At 43.9% G+C, this 25,483-nt stretch overlaps 1 protein-coding gene across 2 annotated transcripts in view; it reads right to left on the reverse strand.

The window, feature by feature from the left end:
* The window catches only part of xkr6b (XK, Kell blood group complex subunit-related family, member 6b), a 182,796-nt gene that overhangs the window by 46,639 nt on the left and 110,674 nt on the right, over window positions 1-25,483 (reverse strand). The window lies entirely within an intron of this gene.

Here is a 25,483-nt window from a genome sequence, read left to right on the forward strand (position 1 = left end):
TAAAAAATAAACCCCCTACCTACAATCTGATACATCTGATACATCAGTAAGCTTTAGAACTTTGTTGTGAACATTTTTAGGCTCGCTCTGGAAACACTCTGTGGAAACGATCCCCCCCACACAGAGCTTGGTGCCTCGTCTGAGCTGCTGTGACTTAGATGACCATAGTAACTAATTAGATTACCATAGTAACTAATTAGATGGCCATAGTAACTAATTAGATTACCATAGTAACTAATTAGATTACCATTGTAACTAATATATCATGCAAAAGCGCAGATTGCAACCATTGAAATACTTTGTATAGTTCAGGGGTCGGCAACCCGCGGCTCCGGAGCCGCATGCAGCTCTTTGACCACTCTGATGCGGTTCAGCTGCATTCTTGCCAACCCTCCCGATTTTTCCGGGAGACTTCCGGATTTCACTGCCTCTCCCAGGGCAAACATTCTCCGATTTTCACCCGGACAACAAAATTGAGGGCGTGCCGTGATGGCACTGCATTTTGCGTCCTCTACAACCTGTCGTCGCGTCCGCTTTTTCACCTAAGAAACAGCGTGCCGGCCCCGCCACATTTTGTATGCGGCGTCTGCTCACACACTGAGTGACAGCAAGGCATACTTGTTCAACAGCCATACAGATCACACTGACGGTGGCCGTATAAACAACTATAACACTCTTACTAATATGCGCCACACTGTGAACCCACACCAAACAAGAATGACAAACACATTTCGGGAGAACATCCACACTGTAACACAACATAAACACAACAGAACAAATACCCAGAATCCCATGCATCCCTAACTCTTCCGGGCTACATTACACACCCTGCTACCACCAAACCCCGCCCACCTCAATCTACGCACAGGGGGTTGGGGGGGTGTTGTTGATGTGTGGGGGGGCAGGGTTGGGGTGGCGGGCTTTGGTGGTAGCGGGGGTGTATAAAGTATTCCGGAAGAGTTAGGGATGCATGGGATTTTGGGTATTTGTTCTGTTGTGTTACGGTGCGGATGTTCTCCCGAAATGAGTTTGTCATTCTTGTTTGGTGTGGGTTCACAGTGTGGCGCATATTAGTAAGAGTGTTAAAGTTGTTTATATCGCCACCCTCAGTGTGATCTGTATGGCTGTTAACCAAGTATGCCTGGCATTCACTTATGTGTATCTGCAGAAGCCTCATATAACATGTAACTGGGCTGGCAAGCTGTTTGGTCAAGCCGTAGAGGGCGCTAAAGGTAGTGACATCACGGCACGCCCTTATTATTGTTGTTTGGGTGAAAATCAGCATACATTCGAGAGAATAGTTTCCCTGAAATTCGGGAGTCTATCGGAAAAATCGGGAGGGTTGGCAAGTGTGACACTGTCAAGTGCCCTTCATATAAAACTCGCGGGCCGCACTAACATTACATTTCCATTTTAAGGTGCGGGCCGCGTGTCTGAGACCCCTGGTTTATACATAGCACAAAGCAAAAAAAAACTTTGCATGCAGTGTTATTTCATTTTAAATTTCAAAAGAGTTTTGTGGCTCCCATTGTTTTCTTTAATTTGTGGAAACGGGTCAAAATGGCTCTTTGAGTGGTAAAGGTTGCCGACCCCTGGTATAGTTCAAGATTTACAGTCATTTGAAAACATCACTGCACATCATAATGGCAGCTACAGTTTCCATCTTAAAGATCTAAAAAAATTATTTGGGAATGTCCGACGGGCCAGATTGAAAACCGAACAGGCCGCATGCTGCCTCCAGGCCTTACTTTGTCTAGGTCTGGTGTATAGGTTATACAGTATTTTCATACTTTTTATTCAAGCATTACTTCACATTTTTGTAGATTTTGATCATAATAATATTGCAATTTTGTATTAATTATGAGTAGCTTGTCATCAAATACGGCCTAATTTTTTTCAATGGCCCCTAGGGTAATTGTGCTTGAGCCGTGTGAACTCTGCCTAGCAACACAAACATGTGACAGGGAAAAAAAACAAAACAATTCCATTAATACATTTTTACTCCAGTTGTACCCCGGGACCAGGGGGGTGGACCACTCCTCTGTGCATCAGTTGGTGACGTCTCTCAAGATGATCCCCTACTGGCCCCACTGTGGACTGGACTCTCACATTATTAACCGTATCCACTCTGCATCCATTACACCGGTCACCCAAGGGGGTACCTTCCAGGGTTTCACGGTGTTCCCATTGGGTTGAGTTTTTTCTTGCCCTGATCTGGGATCTGAGCCGAGGATGTTGTTGTGGCTTGTGCAGCCCTTTTAGACATTCGTGATTAAGGGCTATATAAGCAATCTCGGATTGATTGACTTTGATTGATAGTTTTGTTGTCTATTCAGAATTATAGATTTTTCTATTAGTTGCTATTAAATACACCAGACTGCAGTTTTCCATGTTTCTCGATTAAGCGTCATGTGATCATTGCTCCCCGGAGTAGTGCTACCTGAGAGCTGTTGCTAATGGTAACAAATGAGTGGCTTTGGCAGAGGAAAACAGATTGAGTAGCGCCGCATGCACTGCTGGGGTTTAATGTTGCTGGTGGCTCAGACACAGATCATGTAAGTAGAGCTACACCAAACGTAGACAAGGATCACTCAAATAACGCAGCAAGATTGCCTTAACATTAGGTACACCTGCATAATCAATGACATTGTTGTTCAGTTCAGTTTCAGTTTATTTGGAACATGCATACGATATAATGGAATGAATCACACAATTCCAGTTGTTTCATTACAGCACGTCCGAAAAGGAGTAGGAAGAAGCACAGCTTATTTAATAAATAATAAAATAAATAATAAATAATAAATAAATACCATAGTAAGCATGCAAATATTAAATACATAAATAATCTGTCTCAATTGAAAAAAATGTATATTTGCCGTAGCTGATTAGTTGTTACTTTAAAGCACATGAGATGATGATAAGGGCAGGGATAACATTTGGCGTAGACACGAAAGCAAAGTTCTGAATCCCGCCGCTGCCTATCCCTGTCAGCTCCCGTCACGTCATCTCCGTTCTATCCCATCCTTCCATCCCGACATCCCAGGATTGGCCCAAAGGCGCTGGTCGCATCTCACAGAGTGCGTATCGAACTTAGCTGTGGGATCTTCACTCAGCTAGAGTGTCATCTGTGGCATAATCACTGCCATAAGGGAGGATAAAGATATCTGATCTAGGAACAGCGGTACTGTTAGAGGACACACACTCTGGTCCATTTAGAGCCTATTGTTGGCCTGGCAAAACATGCACCCTCGACCATGTTGTTATTTTTCCGACAAGTACACCTCATGATGGCACTGTTACTAAGTTGGACAGCCACAAGTACGGATGGATGCCGAATTTGGTACAGTGATAGGTACTGACCAACGTATGTCTGTTGGTACCTATTCTCATAAAAACAAACAGTGTTATATTTTGAAACCAAGTGACATCCCATCCGGTTGCAAGCACTTTTCAAAATGCGCTAGCTCGATGGTAATTTACAATAAATTTGCCATAGACTTGCTACCAATTAGCATTAGCGATTTTACATGGCGACTTCAACACCTCCAAATTTGGCAATGAAAACTACAAGTAAGATGCACATTAAAATCAAACAGCTGGTGTGTAATAAATACAAAAAAAGACTTGCACATTCAACTTAATGGCAAAGATTATGTCCTGACTAAGGCAAAACACCATAGCCCTGGGGTTCCCAAACTTTTTGACTCGGGGGCCACATTGGGTTAAAAAAAATTTGGCCCGGAGCTGAGCTGTGTGTGTATATATATATATATATATATATATATATATATATATATATATGTATATATATATATACACACACATACATACATACTCGACACTGCGGCGCAAGCGCGATGATGTCACGTTATCGATGGGAAAATGCATTTTTAGACATTATGATTTGCCTGAGCGGCTAGGAGACCCCAAGAGTTACAAGCAGTAGAAAATGAATTTGAAAGGACATATTTAAAAAAAAAAATTTTCAGTTATTTATTTATTTATTTTTTAAACTCCGGACTTCCCGTATCCGGCCCGCGGGCCGTAGTTTGGGGACCCATGCCATAGCTTATACACTACTGCCATCTAACGTCTTAGAATTGCAACTGCATGCACAGTCAACCATATAATATAGTATAGTACAGTACAGAAAATAAGATATCAGCTGGACAGCACAGCTCAGTGTTAAATATTTTTTAAACAATTAACATTTAATTTAATTAAATCGACTGCTGGGTTCCCTCCGGGTACTCCGGCTTCCTCCCACCTCCAAAGACATGCACCTGGGGATAGGTTGATTGGCAACACTAAATTGGCCCTAGTGTGTGAATGTGAGTGTGAATGTTGTCTGTCTATCTGTGTTGGCCCTGCGATGAGGTGGCGACTTGTCCAGGGTGTACACCGCCTTCTGCTCGATTGTAGCTGAGATAGGCTCCAGCGCCCTCCGCGACCCCGAAGGGAATAAGCGGTAGAAAATGGATGGATGGATGGATTGCCAGGTACCGGGAATTAGTACCATAATGATTCAAATGTGAAATATACCAATCCTATAGCCATGAGTCAAATTGACTTGTAATTTCCCACACAGCTCAATGCGCTCTACAAGACACCCAAGGTAGATTTTACAGTACTTAAACTGCATTCATTCAAGCAGAAATTGACAATACAGACTTGTGGCAAGACAATAATTATTAATAATAAGTATGTGGACTCATTTTTAGTGGAAAGTTGATCTGGATTGCTTTACAAGTTGTGCACTTGGGAGACAAACATTTTTGCAGCAAATTCCTAAAAGTGCTCCTGTTGTATAGAGGAACTCTGACCACTGTAAACACATCGGCAGATCCTTGCATTAACATTTAACCTTGCCATCAAACATAGAACACTAGGGTCCAAACTTAAGATTCACGTAACTGAGGTGACCCTTAAGGCACCCCTTTAAAGAGGCCCTATTATTCAAAACCAACATTTCTTACCTATTAGGAGCTCTTTTGTGTATTTGAGGTCTGCATAAGTCCCAAAAATGTGAAATTAAATCGTGGAGGCATGGCAGAGATATTTATAAAACAATCTTGCCTTCCTTCATACTTTATACAAATGAGTCGTTTGGAATTTTCTCTGAACTGGATGTTTTCTGACCTGTGACGGGTTTGGTGGTAGCGGGGTTGTATAATGTAGCCAGGAAGAGTTGGGGATGCATGGGATTCTGGGTATTTGTTCTGTTGTGTTTATGTTGGGTTACGGTGCGGATGTTCTCCCGAAATGTGTTTGTCATTCTTGTTTAGTGTGGGTTCACAGTGTGGCACATATTAGTGAGAGTGTTAAAGTTGTTTATATGGCCACCCTCAGTGTGACCTGTATGGCTGTTGACCAAGTATGCATTGCAGTCACTCATGTGTGTCTGCAGAAGCCTCATAAAGCATGTAACTGGGCTGGCACGCTGTTTGTACAGGTTGGGTTGTAGAGAGGGTGTTAAAGGCAGTGCCATCAGGGCACACCCTAATTATTTTTGTTAAGGTAAAAATCAGCAGACATTCGAGAGAATAAATGCCCTGAAATACGGCAGTCTCCCGGAAAAATCGGGAGGTTTGGCAAGTATGACGTTGTCAAGCGCCATTCATATAAAACCCGCGGGCCGCACTAACATTACATTTTCATATTAAGGTGCGGGCCGCGTGTCCGAGACCTCTGGTTTATACAAACCCCGTTTCCATATGAGTTAGGAAATTGTGTTAGATGTAAATATAAACGGAATACAATGATTTGCAAATCCTTTTCAACCCATATTCAATTGAATGCACTACAAAGACAAGATATTTGATGTTCAAACTCATAAACTTGATTTTTCTTTTGCAAATAATAATTAACTTAGAATTTCATGGCTGCAACACGTGCCAAAGTAGGTGGGAAAAGGCATGATCACCACTGTGTTACATGGCCTTTCCTCAGTAAACGTTTGGGAACTGAGGAGACACATTTTTTAAGCTTCTCAGGTGGAATTCTTTCCCATTCTTGCTTGATGTACAGCTTAAGTTGTTCAACAGTCCGGGGGTCTCCGTTGTGCTATTTTAGGCGTCATAATGCGCCACACATTTTCAATGGGAGACAGGTCTGGATTACAGGCAGGCCAGTCTAGTACCCGCACTCTTTTACTATGAAGCCACGTTGATGTAACACGTGGCTTTGCATTGTCTTGCTGAAATAAGCAGGGGGGTCCAAGGTAACGTTGCTTGGATGGTAACATATGTTGCTCCAAAAGCTGTATGTACCTTTCAGCATTAATGGTGCCTTCACAGATGTGTAAGTTACCCATGCCTTAGGCACTAATACACCCCCATACCATCACACATGCTGGCTTTTCAACTTTGCGCCTATAACAATCCGGATGGTTCTTTTCCTCTTTGGTCCGGAGGACACGACGTCCACAGTTTCCAAAAACAATTTGAAATGTGGACTCGTCAGACCACAGAACACCTTTCCACTTTGTATTAGTCCATCTTAGATAAGCTCAGGCCCAGCGAAGCCGACGGCGTTTCTGGGTGTTGTTGATAAACGGTTTTCGCCTTGCATAGGAGAGTTTTAACTTGCACTTACAGATGTAGCGACCAACTGTAGTTACTGACAGTGGGTTTCTGAAGTGTTCCTGAGCCCATGTGGTGATATCCTTTACACGCTGATGTCGCTTGTTGATGCAGTACAGCCTGAGGGATCGAAGGTCACGGGCTTAGCTGCTTACGTGCAGTGATTTCTCCAGATTCTCTGAACCCTTTGATGATATTATGGACCGTAGATGTTGAAATCCCTAAATTCCTTGCAATAGCTGGTTGAGAAAGTTTTTTCTTAAACTGTTCAACAATTTGCTCACGCATTTGTTGACAAAGTGGTGACCCTCACCCATCCTTGTTTGTGAATGACTGAGCATTTCATGGAATCTACTTTTATACCCAATCATGGCACCCACCTGTTCCCAATGAGCCTGTTCACCTGTGGGATGTTCCAAATAAGTGTTTGATGAGCTTTCCTCAACTTTATCAGTATTTATTGCCACCTTTCCCAACTTCTTTGTCACGTGTTGCTGTCATCAAATTCTAAAGTTAATGATTATTTGCAAAAAAAAAAAATGTTTATCAGTTTGAACATTAAATATGTTGTCTTTGTAGCATATTCAACTGAATATGGGTTGAAAATGATTTGCAAATCATTGTATTCCGTTTATATTTACATCTAACACAATTTCCCAACTCATATAGAAACGGGGTTTGTACATAGCACAAAGCAAAAAAAAACTTTGCATGCAGTGTTATTTCATTTTAAATTTCAAAAGAGTTTTGTGGCTCCCATTGTTTTCTTTAATTTGTGAAACGGGTCAAAATGGCTCTTTGAGTGGTAAAGGTTGCCGACCCCTGATTTGGGCTATTCAACTGGTGGCCCGCGAGTTCAGCTCCAAAAACTTATAAGACACTCACTTTCTGCAGCAGATTCTTGAAAACACTGCAAGGAAGTTGAGGTAGTTGTGACCCCAAGTTGCAGGAAACAGAAGAACGACGTGCAGGTAAGAGTCTTTTTTATACTCAAACTTAGGAGGAACGGTAACAAAAGGTCCCTAACATAAACAATCCTTGAGCACTGAGGAACAGGCGAGGCAGGCATAAATAGCAGCCTGATTGGTAACTGCAACCAGGTGTGCCAGGCTGCCAATCAGGGACAGGTGAGGGAAACGAGCGCTCAGGGAGACGTGCAGGAAATGGAACAAAAATAAGAGCGCTGACAGGAAATAAACACCAAACAAGGAAACACAACCAGAAGATGTGAAGTGACAGATCGTCACAAGAGTGCTGTCATAGAGATGATCTTTGGTTGGCTTTTTGTCAAATAAAATAGACTAAAATTAAATGTCTGTAGTGGAGGACACAGGTTCTCCAGAATATACGATTTCTGGAAATGTGGCCCCCGAAACCATTTAGTTATCCAAGGTTACTTTTTGTTGAATGTTTGTACTCAGTGATATTAGTTCTTCCAAAAACCTAAACAAAAACTACCAACTGGCTGCTCTATGGTCCATTTGTTGTACCAAAATAAGATGGAATGTGTGCAAAGAGCTCATGCTTGGCAGGGAAGGCGCTTAAAAGCCCTGAAGCGACTCCAGATGTAAAGGACTGCTGCTGGTACCTTGAACACACACTTTCTGTCATAGACCCTCAGGCCCAACTGTTCTACACCATGCATAGTAATAGCTCTACCTGTGGGAATCCGCTAACGATGCGACAAGTAGTTCTCCTCGCCTTGCCTGCATGCAGATGTGGGTTGTCGATGACATCTTGAGTCCGCGTCTACGCCATAAGCCAGGGGTGTAAAACGTACGGCCCGCAAACAGGTTTTATCCGGCCCGCATGTTGAGTTTGCCAAGTATAACAATAAACTGATTTTTTTTTTTGGAACGAAAGAAACTGCTGCTCTAAATGTGTCCACTGGATGTCACAATAGCAATTCTGTTAGGCAAGCAAACGGTTTATACCGGGGACAAGCAAGAGCTTTACAGTAAAGGTGTACTGTGGCTCCTCCTCCTGGACCCACATGAAACCTAAACCCTGCCGTTTTATGTCACCCTGTTTTTGGCCCACGAGAAAAGTGAACTTAACCCTTTTGAATAGTTTTTACCGTATTTTTCGGAGTATAAGTCGCACCTGCCGAAAATGCATAATAAAGAAGGAAAAAAACATACATAAATCGCACTGGAGCCCGGCCAAACTATGAAAAAAACTGCGACTTATAGTCTGAAAAATACGGTACCTCCGTTTATTACGGTTTGTTGAGTTAGCTCTGGGGGGTTAAATCACCATCGCTGCCCCCCACTGCTCCCCTCACCTCCCAGGGAGTGAACAAGGGGATGGGTCAAATGCAGAGGACAAATTTCACCACACCCAGTGTGTGTGTGACAATCATTGGTACTTTAACTTTAACTTAACTTGATACGTGGATATGACAAAGGAGGTACTTGATACAGAGAAGAGTTTACATGTTGTGTTTTAGTTCAACCCCAGAAAGACTGTGACTTAAAGTTGAATCCTGGCTTTGTAGATACACTAAGACAAAGTCTAAGCTCATAGTGTTTTTGAAACCACACCAATTTCCTCTGAATTTTCAACAAATTTGAAGCGTTTTGTCCAGAGGATTTTTTTGTGATTTGTACATTTTCTAAATGTGCTTGTTCTATTTTCGGCCAAAGTAAAACAACCTGAAGTTGTCTTTATTTTTACGTTATCATGCCATGATTTTACCATTCCGGCCCACTTGGGAATCTGAGTTGTTGTGCAGAAATATGGGGGAATAACTTCAAAAGTACACTTTACTTGCTAACCGTGTTACAAAAAAGGTCAGTTAAAATGATACATCATGTTGGATACAGAGAATATACAAACACTTTATTTATTGAATGAAACACATTGAAATTCATTGACTTGGTGCTTTTGTAAACAGCTAAAACAAAGAAAGAAACCTGAAGTTGTCTCTATTTTTAAGTTATCATGCCACAATTTTACCATTCTGGCCCACTTGGGAATAGATTTCCCTCCATGCAGCCCCTGAGCTAAAATGAGTTTGACACCCCTGCCATAAGCAAAAGCTCACAATCTTGCCACAAATAATTGCCAGGGGAGACACCCAAACAGTGGGTGAAAAGAGGGCCGTTTGTTTTAAGAAGACCAAGCAGGAGTGCGTGATGGTATGTTTTATATGTGTGCTATGCAATGGAGTAGATTGGGATTTCTCCTGACAGCTTAAAAAAAGACAACTATGGATGACAAAAGGACTGAAAAATGCTTGCAAAAAGAATACACTATATAGAATATTTATAACACAAAGATCTCCAAAAGGAGAAAACAAGTACAAAACGTATAAAAACAAGCTAACTGGCATACTACGAACATGTATAAAAGAATATTACAGTCAATTATTGGACCAGAACAAAAACAATATGAGAGCAACATGGGGAATCCTATATAGCATTATTAAAAATGGTGCTAAAAAGGATTATCCTAAATACTTCTTAGATGGAAATGTTAAAAATGACAAAATGAACGAAGTAGTGGAAAGCTTCAATAAGTACTTTGTGAACATTGGACCAAATCTGGAGAAAAATATTCCAGATCCTGAGTTAATTGAGGACTTTAATGACACCATAGATAGAAACCCCAACTCTATGTTCCTAGAAGGGGTGACAAAAGAAAAAATAATCAAAATTGTGAAAAAAGGTAAATCCAAGACCTCTAAAATTTAAAAGTTCACAAACAGATGGGTTCATAAATCGAGGTTCGATTGTTTGTAAATGACAGAAGAAACATTTTCAAACTTTACAAAAGCCCAGGAGCCTCCTTGTTCTTTCGGCCTCAGTGCAAAATCCCCACTTAACCCTTCACTTGGACGCCTCTGATCCTAAATGTATATATTTGGTGCAAACATATACATATATTTGTACCAATTATACCAATATATGTATATTTGGTACATAGATCTGTAAAACAGACATAGGTCTGTAAAACAAAACCTATGCAAGATTCTGATCCTAAATGTATAGGTCTGTAAAACATAACCTATGCAAGATTTTGACCAAAGAACCACCATTACATGTCATGTGGACCACAAGGAAAAATCATAATATGAACCCTTTTAATGGAGATTAATGGGAATCTGGGCACATTTCACATATTGTTGTCCCATAACTGATGAAAGCACAGATCAGACAAAGGGACTCTATCGCATAGTATCGTTCCTATTGATCACTTCAACTGGACATTTAAAGATGATCAAAGGCAACGGGTCGTCACGTTCAATATCCAGATGAGTAATCAAATGAAGGACGGGCTTAATTAAATGACGATGATTTCTTTATTCAGCAGATGAATAGCCCACTGCAGCTGTGATCAGTGTTATCATGAGATCACAGCCAAAGTCAATGGTAATAGGATTAGGACTCAAGGGGGTGTGGGGGGCTTCACATTGTCTAAGAAGTTACGGCAGGCTTTCCTGTGGGGATTCTTAGGTCTATACCTTTTCTTAGTGACAATAGACAGGAACAGACTTAATAAACTGATTAAGAGAGCTGACTCTGTCCTAGGTTGCCACTAGACAGCGTTGAGGAGGTGGCTGACAGAAGAATGCTGACCAAGTTGACATCCATGATGTCTCACCAAGCGCAGAATGACAATTTTACGACATTGTTTTGGCGACTTGGACATGAAATCATGTCTCATGTGGCCCCCTCCCCTTTCCCAGAGCACTCACATGCCGTTCAGTTTTGTTTGTGACATTTAGAAAAAGAAAAAAAAAAGAACGGACAGAAGAAAGTTTGTACATCTAAAGATTTTTGTTCAGCTTTTCATGTTTTTGACTCACTGTTTTCAAATGATAAAAACCGGATAAATTATTACGTCATAATTGCGGTCATTGGAAAACACTGGACATCCACACCTCTCAAGGGTTTTGATAGTCCACCCATGCAAAGAATTTCAGGTAAAATTGTAAACAAAAAGCCAGGACATAAACAAAACATTGAAAGATCAGACAAAGATGGCAACAAATCATCTTTAAAAGCTGTAATCATGAAAGTCACTTTTGCTGTTTTGAAGTTTAATTATGAATAAAAAAAATATACACCATTATTATACGTTTATAATAATGAAAAGGGGTATTCCAACTTTTTCACTTCTGATACGATACTGATATCGGAGCCTTGATTGTTGGTTATCGATATTAGTATCAGCACAAATCATAGATTTTGCAGAGTGGAATATAAGAAAAAGCTTGATCCAGTAAAATTACTCAAACAGAAAACAACGGTAGGCAACGTTCCCTCTAAGGTACGCGCCTGCGCAATTGCGCACTGCTCAAGCGTCCTCTGCGCACAGCAAATATATGCCGCGCACCAAATCAAATCCCATCTGAATTCTAAATAAAAATAAACACATTTATTCTGTGCAATTTTGCAATGCAACTCTGAGTGACAGTGTCAACAAGCGGCCCTAACGGTGTTCGTCAACACCGTTCAATTGAACACCATTCAATTATTGTAACATCTATCGAGGTGCTTCGAGGGCAGGAATTTTATCGATCACTTTATTGAGCAAAACTGTTTATATTCGGCCATAACCACACCAAAAACATGAGTAAAAAACTTCTATCTCGAAAAACTAGTCATTTTCTGCCGTACAAAGCAGGCCAAAACCAACTTGTCATCTGTCACCAACACGCATACCACTAAGCCACTGGTGCGTTTAGGCTACACAAAAAGTCGGACAACTCAAACACCACACAAAGTTACACTATGACTCCTCAGTCATACGTGTGCTTATTCTACTGTCATTTATTATTAATGTTAATTTATTCATATTAATCATGGAATGCTGTTACTAGAGAAAGTTACAGGAATGCACACTTCATCCTATGCTTACATTTCAGTGTGCAACGTGAGGATGTTTAAGGGGAACTAAATGTGATCTCTGAAAGGGGTACAAATGATTTCCAAAGCAGGACACCCACCCAGACATATTGTACAATACTAATCCATAGCTTATGAAAAACAAGATTTATTTTATTTTCATTACAAGTGAACCAAATCACTAATATTACAAAATAATCTCATGAAAATGACTCCTCATTTGAGTGTTATTATAAAAGATTGGTTTGAGACAGGTGTGCTGCTGGTATTTCCACGTGTGATGTTGCTCACATGTGCTCCACTGAATGCTCAGGGAGTTTTTGTGTTTGCTTACACACATGAACAATTAGAGGGAACATTGACGGTAGGTATGAAAAACACTAACCTATTTATCATTTACTGTCTGGAATGGGGGCAGCACGGTGGAAGAGGGGTTAGTGCATCTGCCTCACAATACGAAGGTCCTGAGTAGTCTTGGGTTCAATCCCGGGCTCGGGATCTTTCTGTGTGGAGTTTGCATGGTCTCCCCGTGACTGCGTGGGTTCCTTCCGGGTACTCCGGAATCCTCCCACCTCCAAAAACATGCACATGGGGATAGGTTGATTGGCAACACTAAATTGGCCCTAGTGTATAGATGTGAGTGTGAATGTTGTCTGTCTATCTGTGTTGGCCCTGCGATGAGGTGGCGACTTGTCCAGGGTGTACCCCGCCTTCCGCCCGATTGTAGCTGAGATAGGCTCCAGCGCCCCCCGCAACCCCAAAAGGGAATAAGCGGTAGAAAATGGATGGATGGATGGATGTCTGGAATGGACTTATGCTGTCTTTAAGTTGAATTGAAGTGGTATTTATTTTGTTGATACCAAGTTTTCACAATAATTCATTGAGTTAAGATCATGACACAGTAAATCGAATGATGCGGACACATTTGTTACTGGATACTTTCAAATAGGCTTTGTTGCGTCTGACCAGCCTTCCCTCCCAGGGAATTAATGTCACTGGTCAATCCCAAGTTCTTTCAGATGACATATATGCAGAGTAAGAAGGACCATCAAGACAGAATAGGAATATTATCAAGTTTTACTAAAGCTTTAGGAGACCAGCCCACACCAATGCGGTCATAACGGCATTTCGAAATCGTCCAACATTCCAAACGGGAAGAGACAACTTCTTGAATACGAAAACAGCCCCCACCCTGTCCAAAAAGGAATACAGCCTCATTGTTCTAATACAGATAAGATATAAAGGGAGTACTCCAACTCCCACATTCTAACCTTTCAAAGTAAAGCACACAGTTTACTTGCGGACATAAGATACAAACATAGAAAGAGTACAAATGGAAAAATACTAGCTACTTTAAACGTGACTATGAATAAAGAAAGAACTCTTAAACATACAGTATATGCATTCTCCACAGCTTCTGCCTTGGAGACCTCGTATGTGTAAGTGATTTGCTAATATAATTATCTGATACTTGTCTATATTGACAAATGTGGAGTAGCTGCTACCTCTTACTAGAAGGCTATAGCCGACCTTGTTTACTTTTAGTAAATGACTTCACTAAAATACAAAATAGACCAACCTTGTGTGATTATTTGAGGACATTTGGATGTTGACTCGCTGTACAGCTTTGCACAAGCTGCAGGACTGTTTGTACCAGCGATTTTACATGAAAGCCGATACAAAAACTTTTTTTTTTTGCAGGTATCAGGCCGATATCAAGAAGGTTGCACGGGAAACCCCTAATAATGAATGGCTTTTTCTGTGTATTGTATTGTGCAAGGTGCATTTATGTTTTATTTGGGGATGCAAGTAGCACTGATTTTGTGGAATGTGCCCATAAATCTGTAGCGCACCTGTCTTTTACAGGCTTTTTTCGGGGAAAATACAGTGTTATAATCGAGTCCTTATGAAAACATCAGATGGTGTCACGCATACAACTATCGGTGTCAAAGTGTGACTGTTACAGCAATATCCCGTCACTGCTGGCTTCTGTGTAAAAGGCAAAGGTGGACACATGTTACAGCTCTAACGAGACTAACGTGACTCCTCCACTGTTCGCTGCCATTATTTCTTGTTATTGTGTTGTTACATTGAAGCCATAAAAGCTACTCTGCCCTCTTACCAACTTTATTTGCTCTTTTGGAGCGGGTACCGCCTGAAGTGGGAGGAGCAGATTACATGCGAGATTAAAAGAAAAGGCTTGACCTAGTTGCTCGCCAAAAAAAGAGAAAAGGAGCACAAGAGGACTGGCTTTTAGTGCCCCTCGCCATTGCAGCATCATGTTGAGGATTTTATGTTTGATAGTAGGGCAATATGATGGCAATTTAGATGCACCGCAATATTGCAGAAGTGTACCAGACAACTATAAACAGCACAAATCGATGACAGGAGACAGCAGGGAAAAACAAAGATGTCGGTTCACAGCACTACTTACATGTAGACAATTGAAATGGTGGCTGCCAGCCAAAGTTGACTGAAGGCTAAAGATGGATACCTTTCACATTTGAATAGATACTGTACCAATTCCCCGTGTGTGGTAATTGATACCAGTATTCAACGGTACCAATTTTCAGTGCTTCTGCGTGTGTTAATTTGTTTAAAAATAAAATTGAATTTAAAAAAAATGAAATAAAATTAACAGTGTGTTGATAACTGTGCTGTCCAGTCTACAGTGATGTTTGCGTGAAGTTACAATTCCGAGACATTGAATGGCAGTAGTGTAAATGCTACGGTGTGTTGCCCAGTCAGGAAGTATTCTTTACCATTAAGTTGAATGTGCCAGCTAGTCTTTTGTTGAGCCCTACAATGTGTTTATACTCTAAGGCCCTGTCTACATTACGCCAGATAACTCCTTAAACGAATAACTATTTCGCCTAAGCATAGTGTCAGCCACACTAAACCATCAATTAAGGTTCCCCTCCTTGGATAATTTTTTACACGGGTAAGTGCGCCGTGTATTTCTTGAATCTCTGGCTCTTAGCTTTGTATGGACTCATCGATCGTTTACAAACTGATTTCGGAGAGGAAGGGACATCAGAAAGAATGTGCCACAGCCAGCTTCATAACAACTGGTTTTGTAACTCGGACGTAACCACTGGAAAGATGGGGGCGAGTCAATCAGACATGCCCGTGTTACTCCTTCTTCTACATGTACAGACGCTTGTGGAAATCCCACATGAATAGAAGGAAACGCACGATTGCAGCTATTTGGGATACAACACATCTCAGACGGTTTTGGATAAGGCTTGGAAGAACTGCAGCCTGGTGGGATATGTTTGTCACCGAGTGGGTTGTGCCAGAGGAACGGCAAGAGAACTTTCAAATGTCCAGGTCAGCTGTGATTCTACTTACCAAAAAACTTTGTCCATTTGTCAAAGGAGAGACAACGAAAATGCGGGCTCCCGTGGATGTGATAAAAAAAGGTAGCGCATGCTTTGTATTACCTGGCCAACGAGGGAAGACTACGGAAAACAGCGAATGCATTTGGACTGGCAAAGCAGACTGGATCAGTTATTGTCCGCCATGTATGTCGAGCGATTACTCACCGTCTTGGTCCAGAGAATATCAAGTTTGCTAACAAGTTGTTTACTTTCACATGTCCATTCAAGATTTAATTAATTTATCATGGCTCAGGTGTGATTCACAACAATAGGGCCCCACAGCACGCTGAATTTCAGTTAATTGAAATACCACAAAACTGGATATTGTTCAGATAAGTTAAATTTAATTTAACTTGCACACAAAGCAACTATGACGTGCGCATTTTCCACGCATGCGTACTAGGTCGCGTTGCGACGGCGGACGGAGGGGGCAGGGGGTCTTAAACGGTGGAATTGTGTGTGTGTGTGTGTGTGGATAAGGATAAGGTTAGGTGGGATTTACCCTGGATAATCTTAGCCGGCTTAGTGTAGAAGGGGCTTAAGTATTGTATTTATTACACAACAGCTTTTTGATTGTAATGTGCACCTTAGTTGTTTTTTTCAGTACCAAATTTGGAGGTGTTAAAATCGCCATGTAAAATCACGAATGCTAATCCATTTTGAAAAGTGGAGCCTTGTTTTGCATTGAATTGTTTTCTATAAGGCATACTTGCATTCTTGGCATCCAAAATTATAACATTACCTACAGACAGTCTGACTGAATCCGCTCTGAGTGCTGCTAGAGTGCATGTTTCCTCGCCAAGTGTTTCAGCCGGCAACCGTACGTGATGTTACGTGCAATAAAGGTAACGAATTATGGCTTCATTTGAATCGATACCCGGTAGTATTGACAGAATTCAGACGGTGCCTCTAACAGTACCAAGTTCGGTAGATGGTTAACAAAAACTGGGACGTATACAGTATGTATGATATTGGTCTGATTTCGAGAGGTGTTGTATTCTTACTAGAGTATAGAGAGAGTATGGACAATGTTTGGTACCTACCTTGGTACCATGCAATTGAGTCGTTCTGACATTAGTTTTCCTGACGAAATGAACCAAAATAAGTTTAAATATAGTTGTAAATATACTCCAGATCATAAACCTACAATACAATATTCTTTTATTTTGCGGCTGTTTTTGATGCACTCCACAGCTATATTAATGAAGTGTTTAGCTTGGTGAAATGTACGTCAGGAAATACGCAAAAATCCTCATTAGTTTTGGATCAACAATTACGAAGAAATTATGACTTTTGTCAACTGCCTCCAATGTGTGGTTTGTAATCACTGCACTATACAGTATACGCCTGTGCTTTGACTTTTGCTTTTTTGAATGTTTTTCATTGGTTTTGCTATGGCGAGTCTGTCATGATCCGTTGCCCAGATCATGTTTTGTTTAGTTTTGACTCCCTCAGGTCCGTTTTCAGCACCCTTGAGTTTGTGTGTTTTGGTTACCATGGGTGCTGACTAGTTTCACCTGCCTCTGATTAGTGTCTGGGATCCTCACCTGCTGCCGGGCACTAATCAGAGAGCTACTTATTGGTCCCACATCTGCGGTCCCCTCCAAGGTTCCTCGTTGTCATCCCATTGGGTTGAGTTTTTTCTTGCCCTGATGTGGGATCTGAGCCGAGGATGTCATTGTGGCTTGTGCAGCCCTTTGAGACACTCGTGATTTAGGGCTATATAAGTAAACTTTGATTGATTTATTGATATGTATGCTCGCTTACCTCGCACAAGAAACTGTTGTTATTGTCATGGCGAACCTTCACTTCCCACGTATTTCTCCTTTCTGGGTTGCGGGAAACGTACGCAATTGCTTCCCGCAATTTTTGCCAGTGGCCGTAAAGCAGGGCATGTTTACATGACAAACACTCTTCAATTGAAATAAATGTACAATGAGGAAGTGCATTGTCACTTAGCTGCGGCTTCAAACTAGTACATAACATGGCGCCCTGTAGTCACGTGGCTGCCTTTAGACCAATCATTGAGGAGATCGCTTGAAACCGGGTTGTCCATGAGCTCTACACACGACTCTGATCCTTACCGTTGGTGTTCAGTGTTACGTGGAAATATCAATGTTGGAGTGAGACATCATTTGTTTGTTTTTTGCAGTAGTTATGTCGCATTTTCTTCCATGACACACGAGTGGAGGTAAGAGTCAAGTCAGCACACACCAAGGAAGAAGAGGAGGGGATAGACAGAGATGGATGGGCGAGGCGTTGGAGATAAGAGGCGAGGAAGTGGAGGGTACGAATGGGCAGGAGTGACAGTGTGATGTAGTGACAGTGCGAGTGGGGGGAAGCGAGGGGAAGTGGCGAGACGAGGGGACTGGTGGGGAGGGAGGCGGTGGCGAAGACCTGAGGAGGAGGGAGGGGGGAAGTAAACTAATCACTGAGCACGCAATGCAATTTTCTGGCTCCGTGCCTCCACTCCAACTCCCTCTCCTCCCACCACCACCACTACGCTACTGTCTTGGGGGCTCTTCTTTACTATTCTGCTCACAAACACAGACTCTCGCTCTCCCATCCATCAGGCCGTACCATTCTGCGGCGACCCCCACCCCCCCTTCACCTGAAGTGGATGCATCCGCCGTGATCATTAGGAAACCTGCGAGCGGAGAAAACGAGCGTCTGTGCGGCTGAGGCGGCGTTTAGGAAGGATTTGATGTCTATGCAGCAAAGGCCCGAAAGCGTCTCCCTCCCCTTGAGAGTGGGCCTGCCTCACTATTTTGCAGCGCCTTGAGAATGATGATGATGATGATGATGACAGATGCTTACAGCAGACATGCAAATCAAGGAGGCGGCTCCCCTCACACTCACACATGCACACACACTCACACTCACACATGCACACACAACCCTCCTGTGATCCGCTGATACTCTATGATTAATAATAATAATAATAATAATAATGGGGATTTGTCATGCAATGCGAGCGCTCACTCCCTGCTGCAAATATTTTGTCACACAGCAATAGAAAGACAGGAGGGGTGATTTTGGGCGTGCGGCGTAAGTCACCTCATCCATCATCATCTACACGGGTGTCACTGCTGGGTGTGAGGGGGACATGCTAGCATTCCCTTGCTAATGCAGTGGAACCGCGAAAGTTGCACAACTTAACCACACACAGCACATAGAGTACCGATGTTCCGCTCACGGTTTTATTCTGCCGATTACCTACCATCCGTGAGTGAGATCACCGATACCGTTCGCATGTATTACCGTATTTTCCAGACTATAAGGCGCACTTAAAATCCTTTTCCCCCCTCAAAACTCGACAGTGCGCCTTATAACCCGGTGTGCCTAATGCAGGGGTGTCAAACGTATGGCCCGTGTGATGAGTTTACCAAGTAATAAAATGAGCTGCATTTTTTTTTTTTGCGAGAGAAACTGCTGTTCTAAATGTGTCCACTGGGTGTCACAATGGCAATTCTATTAGTAAAGCAAACGGTTTATACCGGGGCCAAGCCAAAGGTACACAGTAAAAGGGGACTGTGGCTCCTCCTCCTCGACCCACATGAAACTTAAAACCTGCCGTTTAATGTCTTCTGCTTCGAACACATCATTATTTGGCACCCTTACTCCCCCAAAGTCATACCAAAGACTATAAAAAAGGGACCCATTACCTCCCTACTTGACACTCAGCATCAAGGGTTGGAATTGGGGGTTAAATCACCAAAAATGATTCCCGGGCGCGGCCACCGCTGCAGCCCACTGCTCCCCTCACCTGCCAGGAGGTGATCAAGGGTGATGGGTCAAATGCAGAGAATACTTTCGCCACACCTAGTGTATATGTGACAATCATTGGTACTTTAACTTAATAATATCTCTGTCAAACACGAGAAAAGTGAACACAACCCTTTTGAACAGTTTTTACCTCCGTTTCTTACGGTTTGTTGAGTTAGCACTGGATTGATATGTAGATATGACAAAGGAGGTATTTGATACCTATAAGAGTTTATATGTTGTGTTTTTTGTTTAATCCCAGAAAGACTGTGATTTAAAGTTTAATCCTGGCTTTGTAGATACACTGAGAGCAAGCTCATTGTGTTTTTGAAGCTGCACCAAAACTTGAAATGTTTTGTCCGGAGGATTATTTGTGATTTGTACTGTAATATCTGTGATATTTGTATAAGTGTACTGTGTCTTTAAGGTTTTGGTAAACGCGCATGCGCGTGTGAGTTGGCGGTAAGCGAGAGTGTGTGTGAGCGTGAGTTGTGGCTAACAGCAGCTCGTGTATGTGTGTGCGTTACTTTCAACCGATTAACAAGTTACCGCTGGTTAATAAAGCGATTGAGCAGCACATCCTCGTCTGTGTGACTCCTTCTCCACTGCGGGGCATTACATTGGTGTCAGAAGTGCTTCGATTTCAACCCGTTGCCGCCCGCATTGTGGAGAGAGGATGTTCGCCGACCGCAGCGCTCGAGTGAAGGTAGAGAGAGGAACTGGAGAGTGTGCGATTGACATGCCGGACGCAGTTTGCGTCGAGCACGGACGCCGTGAAGCCAGCGTGTCGCGCCACATGGACAACAGTACCGCCATGACGGAGCGGCGTCATGACGCAGAAGCGCATGCGCCGCCGCCGAATGTAAACAAACATGGCGGCGCCCATGAGTTTGTGTGCGAAGCATTGAGGACACTGAAGTTTTCCGGGAAAGGAAGCTGGGAAGCTTATAAAATTCAGTTTGAGCTTGTGGCTAATAAAGCAGGCTGGACTGAGGAGGTGAAGGCAATACAGTTGGCTTTGTCACTGACAGAAGAAGCTGCGTCCTGTTTGCTCCTGCTGAACCCGGAAGAGAGACTTGATTACAGTGCGCTGGTTGCTGCGCTGCAAAGGCGTTTTGGAGAGTTTGACTTGAGAGACTCTTTGCGCTGTGAGTTTAAGCACCGTGACAGACTACCGGGTGAGTCGCTTCGGTGCCTTGCTCATGGGATCGAGAGGCTGGGTCGGCGTGCGTATATCGGAATGCCGAATGCAATCCAAAACGAACTGATACGTGATCAATTCATCCAAGCACTGAAACCGGATGAACTGCGCTTGCGCGTCCAGCTCGCCCACCCCACTGCCCTGGCAGATGCACTCGAACTCGCTATAGAGAGAGAGATCGCCACTGGGGCAGCACTTGAGACATTTTCCCGCCCAGTTTCGGCTGCATCGTTTACGCAGGGAGCGGAGCAAAGACCGGCGTGGGTGGAGGAACTTGTATGTGCGCTGCAGACCCGCCCAACCCAGTATGAGGAAAAGAAGGACAGACGAGCGTGCACTGCTGTCTGCTGGGGGTGTGGACAACTTGGCCATCTGCTGCGGCGCTGTCCAAATAGAAAGGACCAGCAGGGAAACGGGAGAGGGTCCGTGTAGCCCGGACGACACGGACCCCTTTAACCAGTTACCGGGAGCACCAGCCCTCGAGTGACGAGACTGTTGTGACTGTGGGCTGGACAGAAGTGGGGGGCCCATGTCATGTTTTCGTGCAGATTGGGGACGTGGCCTGCACAGCCCTGGTGGATACTGGATCTTCAGCCACGATTGTGAGACCGGACGTTGTTCCAGCTGGAACCGTTTTAGAACCAAGTCTCACCAGATTAAAGACAGTGACTGGGGAAATAGCCCAGATGAAAGGCAGAGCGACATTTATGTTCATAATCGGAGGCTTGTCAGCAACATTTTCCGCTTGGGTGGCGGATGTGAGCGACCCGTATATACTTGGTCGAGACTTTTTGAAAGCCACAAGATGTGTAATAGACTTGGGGTCTGCGGTGCTCGTTCTGCCGAGTGGCCAGCGAGTAAAGCTGACCGCTCCCACTGAACGGACTGTGGCTGTGTCCGTCAACACCGCAGTCGCCAGTCCGACAACATGGGAAGAGACTGTCAGGCCCCCCATAGAGAAGGATGAGGCAATCAGGGAGCTCGCAGCCAAGAGGACACCATCCACCACGCAGCAGCCACCGATAATGGGGGCAGAGTCCGCTCGCCCTGAAGAATCAAGTCCAAAGTGGGGGGCGACGTCATCCAGGCCGTCCACAACAGTAGCGGTCCGCTCCATCTGGGAAAAGAACTGCGTCGGCCTCGAAGGGGAGCAGCGCGAGCGGCTGTGGCACGTACTGTGGGACTTTAAGGACATTTTCGCCTTCAATGAAAATGAGGTGGGTCTCACCCATCTGGTTGAACACCACATCGACACTGGGGATGCGCGGCCAATCAAGGTGCGGCCCTGTCGCCTTCCCATGATCCGGCAGGAGGCGGCTGATAGAGAGGTCCACGCCATGCTCGAGGCGGGAATCATAGAACCCTCTGACAGTCCGTGGGCGTCTGGCGTGGTCATGGTTCCCAGGAAGAACAGCATGAGGCCGCGGTTCTGTGTGGACTACAGGCCGCTGAATAAGGTGACAAAAAAGGATTGTTACCCACTCCCGCAGGTCGATGAAACGTTGGACCTGGTCTCAGGGTCCTCATGGTTCTCGTCGCTCGACCTGCGCAGTGCATACTGGCAGGTCCCACTCACCTCTGAGTCACGACAGAAGACAGCGTTCTGCACCACCAGGGGCCACTGGCAATTCAAGGTCATGAGTTTTGGGCTCTGCAACGCACCAGGGACATTTGAGCGACTGATGGACACAGTGCTCGCTAACATCCCCAGGCAAGAGTGCTTGGTCTACTTGGACGATGTCCTCGTCCATGGACGGTCCTTTCAGTCAGCCCTTGATTCCTTGAGGCTGGTGCTGGAAAGGATTGCGGCAGCTGGACTGAAACTACACCCAGAGAAGTGCCATTTCATGCGGCGTGAGGTGGAGTTTCTGGGCCACAAGGTGGACGGAAGCGGCATCAGCACGCTGGATGAGAAGATCAGCGCTATCAGAGACTGGCCAATTCCGAAGGACCAGAAGCAGCTAAAAAGCTTCTTGGGACTTGCCTCATATTATCAGCGTTTTGTAAAGGGATTTTCCTGCAGTGGCGCACCGTTGTTTAGCCTCCTTCAGAACGATCAGATGTTCGTGTGGACGCCGGACTGTCAGGAGGCATTTTCTGGGCTCAAGAAGGCCCTCATGAATGCTCCTGTCCTCACTACTCCAGACCCAGCTAAGCCTTTTGTGCTAGATACGGACGCCAGTAATGTTGGTATGGGCGCGGTGCTGTCGCAGGTGGGCCCAGAAGGTGAACGGGTGGTGGCTTACTTCAGCCGCACCTTCAACAAGAGTGAGCGGCGGTACTGTGTGACCAGACGTGAACTGTTAGCTGTTGTGTTGGCTGTACGCCATTTCAAGTACTACTTGTGTGGCGTGTCCTTCACCATCAGAACCGACCATGCAGCACTACAATGGCTGATGTCGTTTCGTGAACCAGAGGGTCAGGTGGTGCGATGGCTGGAGGAGCTGCAGTCTTTCCACTTTAGTGTGTGTCATCGGGCTGGGGCGCAGCACACCAATGCAGACGCTCACTCTCGGCGGCCGTGTGCTATTGATGGTTGTAGCTACTGTGACCGGCGAGACGTCAGAGAGAAGGAACTGCGCGGAGATGAGACCGCTGACGGGCCTTCATGCTGCACTTTGGAGACTGTGGACGCTGCAGAGTGGGCGGCCAGACAGGGGGAAGACAGCGATCTCAAACCAGTTCGGCAATGGGTCCAGAGTGGTAGGAGACCACCTGGGAAGGCGTGTTGGGGCTGTCAGTCGGCACCAAGGGCCTGTGGAGTAAGTTTGCTGTGCTGCGCATCAGGGACGACGTACTGCAGCGTGCGTGGAAGGAGCCGGCCACCGGGAAGGAGAGATGGCAGGTGGCAGAGGTGGGACCAAGTCATTGTTTTGCAAGTCACAAGTAAGTCTCAAGTCTTTGCCCTCAAGTCCGAGTCAAGTCCCGAGTCAAGACAGGCAAGCCCCGAGTCAAGTCCAAAGTCAAGACTGGAAAGTCTCAAGTCAAGTCCTAAGTCCTGCATTTTGAGTTTTGAGTCCTTTCAAGTCCTTTTAACCACAGACTAATATATTAACACAGATTGTGTATGCTTTTCAAACGCTGTATTTATTTATTAAAACAAGTGCATTTTAAATTGCAGGAAAGAAAATTGTGCTGACATTGCACTTTATAATAGCACTATTAACCAGTCATTTTAAACATTAACTCATTCCTTTACAGAACAAACACATTGAAAAATAAAGTGCAAATGTACTTATTTGTACAAAAGTGTTAACATTGAAAAAACATGACATATACGTGAACATAACAAAAAAGTTGTACTTTTTATATGTCAGGGCCCTATGCTGCATTGCATTTGCAAAAGACCAAATTAGCCTAGAGTCTGTCAGTCATTTGTGCACGATGGGGGCGTAGTATGATGCCACCATGGCTGAAAACTCGCTCCACTGGAGCACTGGAGGCAGGCACTGCCAAGACTCTCATGGCCACTCGGAACAGTGAAGGAAGAGTCTTCATGTTCAATGCCCAGAACAAAAGGGGGGAGAGAGTTGTTTTGGGTTGGTGCACTACTTGTAAGTGTATCTTGTGTTTTTTATGTTGATTTAATTAAAAAAAGAAAAGAAAAAAAAACATTCTTGTGCGGCCCGATACCAATCGATCCACGGACCAGTACCGGGCCGTGGCCCGGTGGTTGGGGACCACTGAGGTAAACAACCAACAGTATGTCAGAAAGCTAGCTAAAACGGTACACATATTCATAATATAGTATACATTTTAACTGACCTTTATTTTACTATTTTTGTCTTTTTTTAGGTGGCTAAAATATGCGGTGCTGCTGACCGCCGTCTAACGTTACGTGTGATATATTGACTAATGTAACCCTGCTTAGAAAAAATCACTGAACAAAAAGTATGAATAAGGTAGTGAACTGCAACAGATTCCCGTGTTTGCAATAACGTTATAACGTTAGCAGTGAGTTTACAGCCTCACTGATTTAACTACACAGCAAATAAAAGTCACGTTACTTAGCCAATAAACGTTATCTTTCATTCAAAACTTACCGTTCTTTGTGCAACTTCAAATGCCGGACGAAGTTGGAAGTTGTTTCCTCTCCATCAGTAATTTTCGAACCGCATGTGTTGCATACTGCAAACCGTTTTGTGTTGACCACCTCGTAATTTTTATACCCAAACAAAATTATTTTAGGTATCATTTTTTGTTCACTGGCGTGTGGTTTGGACATGTCTTCTTCCTTGGTTGTCCTGCAATTTGATTGGATGAATGCTGTGTGATGAAAACAAAGTAGATCTAATTTGATTGGCTGTTGTACTGAGACCACACCAGCTGACACACGCAACGCTGATAGACAAGTACACAATGAAAAATACGGGGCGCTCCCGAATAACTTTTTCATCTTTGGGTTTTGGGGAAAGTGGCAAGTCATGTCAAGTCATGTCAATTCAAAAGGCTCAAGTCCAAGTGAAGTCACAAGTCATTGATGTTAAAGTCTAAGTCGAGTTGCAAGTCTTTTTACATTTTGTCAAGTCGAGTCTAAAGTCATCAAATTCATGACTCGAGTCCAAGTCATGTGACTCGAGTCCACACCTCTGGCAGGTGGTGGTCCCGAAGACTCTGAGGGACGCAGTGCTGAAGGCGTGTCATGGGGGAACGGGCTCAGGGCATTTTGGCAGCACAAAGACGCTCCGTCGGTTGCGCCAAGGG

Source organism: Nerophis lumbriciformis, linkage group LG34 (assembly GCF_033978685.3).
Source record: "Nerophis lumbriciformis linkage group LG34, RoL_Nlum_v2.1, whole genome shotgun sequence".
NCBI lineage: Eukaryota > Metazoa > Chordata > Actinopteri > Syngnathiformes > Syngnathidae > Nerophis > Nerophis lumbriciformis.